This window comes from Tachypleus tridentatus, chromosome 13, assembly GCF_004210375.1.
Source record: "Tachypleus tridentatus isolate NWPU-2018 chromosome 13, ASM421037v1, whole genome shotgun sequence".
Lineage (NCBI taxonomy): Eukaryota > Metazoa > Arthropoda > Merostomata > Xiphosura > Limulidae > Tachypleus > Tachypleus tridentatus.
In genome coordinates, this window is record NC_134837.1 from 44,922,032 (window position 1) to 44,925,286 (window position 3,255).

Genomic DNA, 3,255 nt, shown 5'->3' on the forward strand with positions numbered 1-3,255 from the left:
AATTTTGGTTGCATGAGAAGAAATTAATCTAAGATAACTTTTTCCTTTGTATTTGCTACATTTTTGTGTACCAACAATACTCAATTCGATTTTGTTACTCATTAAGATTTATATCAGCCCTCAAACTGAAATTGTTTCAGTCAGGATTGAGTAAATTAATGTATGAGACTTTGAATGCGGTCAAAACTCTTGAGTCTATAAGTCCAATTAGGTTTCTAATCGGTCAAGAGATGATGAAGCTATGAGCTAAAAGTTTGTACTTACAAAAATAAACAAACTCAGAGCTATTTTATAAGCCGCTTTACCGCAGCTAGAAACAGTAGTGTTAAAACTTAAATATTAAAATACATAAATTCCTAAAATTAGTTGGCTGAATCACTTTTGGCTTAGAACACGGTGGCGCCACGTAGGCCTCGAAGTTTATCAGAATTGGACCACTATCAGGACAGTTATAAAGTATTAGCCAGACCTGAACCTAAATCAAGAATAAATACATCATTCTTTGATACTTTTTTCGAATTAAAAAATTGCAAACATATTTTTTAAAATGAAGAGCCGAGTAAGGTAATAATTTAATTAGATATTGTAATACGTAATTGGAATAGTAAGCTTAGATTGTTATGTTATAAACATAGGGAATTCTAGTTATTCGAAATGATAAGAAAAAGAAGAAAATATAATTTGATTGCTGAAACAGTTGGTTAAATGTCAGTTAGAAAATGTCAAACTGAACGTTTCCACGAGCTTGTTCATTTTTGAATCAAATATGTTTTAAAATGAATAATTTTTTGGTAAAATAAAAGAACAGATTTAAAGGAGAATTTCATTATTTTATGTTTTTTAGAAATACAACAATTTCATATGAAACTTTGGAGACGAGAAAAATAAAAGGCATATCAATTATGTATTTTTTATCGCAAGTATCTTAAAATTTTGGCTGAGATTCCTTTATATATCTATATTACTGGCATATTGCAAAATTAGTTATTTAGTAAAATGTCTGATTCCATAATATAATTGTATATATACATATATGTATATATATAAATGTATCTTTTTGTACGTTGTAACTAAATTGAATGTATCAGGTCCAAATATGGAAATGACCATGTGTTATTTCCCTCGCTTAATATGCTTCATACGTGTACGTATATATGTGTGTGTGCGTGTGTATATACTAGTTTAGTAATTTGTGTTTCATGATTTTACTCTGTTCGCTGTGACAGCAGTGCAGAATGATAACTACTTATATAAAATGAAAAATAAGGAACTGGTGATACAGGTTTTGTGATGTATAATTAGGCTAATAATGTTATATTTGTTTGTTTCGGAATTTTTGCTCAAGTTACTTTAAGTTATCTGCGAAATCGTCCTTAAATTCAAACAGATGGAGTAGAAGGAAGATATTCAGTAGATAACATTCACTGCCAACATTTGAACTACTCTTATCTGACAATGTTGTTAGATTTGACGGCTACCATCATAATACTCATGACATTAATGAGAGAAACGCATTTTTTTTTCATTTACAGGATGCAAGCCATGAACCCTAAGACTTATAGACCTACTTATCTAAAGCTTAAGCTATAACCTACGTAACTGAATATTAGGCAATAATTAATACTTACAGTTTCTCCAGTTTAATTCTTTTTCATTATATATCAAGTAATTATTTGAAAGATCTGTGGTAACATAATCATAATAAAAAATCTGCACACGATATTTCTTTTTTAAAATTTTAATACTTTTTTGTACGTACGTTGTAAGTACGCATTCGACAGAGTTTGATGAACTTTCTTATGTTCAGATTGTGTGGAATCAGTCTTAATAGATCAAAACGTGCGAGAATATCAAATAAATTTCTAATACGTTCATTGTTTCTCATGATTTTTCTTAGACTGATTGATTTCTAAAATTAATTGAAATTCTGTATTTGCTAGAATATTTATAGTGTTAAGTAAAGCACTATCAAAACGTTATTTAATTGGTAAATTTCCCTGCTTCATGAACCAACTCAAAGTGAGAATATCAGGAGAGAGATCTGGTGTAAGATCAAAAACAAAGAGTGTATATTTATCTTGTATATATGTCATACTCTATATCAATTCCTCGATCTTCAAACTGTTTTTCCGTTCCATTAAATAAATAATGTTTCGTAGCTTCGTGCATACAACTCAGCATCAAAATCTAGCTGTCGAGCAGGAACCTGTTTTCAATCTACGTTGGTTGTTACGAAATTGAAATTGAATTGATGGAAGTCGTATGGATGTTACTCCCAAGATCTGTTAAACGCATCATTATCAACACATCCTATAAAAAAAAAAACGCGTAGCTACTTGGCCTAAAAACGTATTATCGATAGAGCCTTTTAAGTTTCCCTAAGGAACTGAAAACGATTTGCACACCATATATTTTAAGGGATATTTAGCTGTTCCTTTCTAAAATGCTTTAGCTTATAACAGAAAGACTGGCGGCCTGATATTGATATTACTAACATAGTTTGTCTGTTTGTTTTGATTAAGCACAAAGGTACACAATGGGCTACCTGTGCTCTGCCCACCACGTGTATCGAAACCCGGTTTTTAGTGTGTAAGTCCGCAGACATACCACTGTGCCATTGGGGGGATTCTAGCACAGAGAGAAAGGTATTGTTGTAGAGTTTTGAATCCAGATTTTTTGTTTGACATAATGCAAAACAAGTAGAAGCTTTAAATTTATATCATTAGGCAAAAGCAATTAATCTGTAAGCAAGATAGTAATTTGAAAACTGATCATGAGAACTGTTTGACTACTACATGTATCTATGTGTCAGTCTTTGATTCCTTTGACCTTATCATCGTTAAAAATCAAGATTATCAAAATTATGTTTTTCATCCACATAGACGATGTCAAATTACCTTTCTCAGATTCTCCGTTATAACTCATTAAATTTTCTATGTAGGCCTGATACAGATAAAGGTTGCCAAACGAAGAAATGAATTTGTCACTCAGGTTTACGTCCACTTTAGAAAACAGAGAATGAAGCAACAGGTTAAAAGGTACAAAATCATCTTCAATTTTTATATCGATACCATCAAGCTTGACAATTTTTTGTCTTTAAATGAAGATATGATTTTGACCTAAACCTAAATATTAACTTCCTAATCCAACTGGGTCCTCTGGCAGTCATTGATGACAGAGGATTATGTTCACTCCACTCTATGATTATGGGAAACTCACTTGAAGTAAAAATGTATTCTCAAGACAATTGGTATG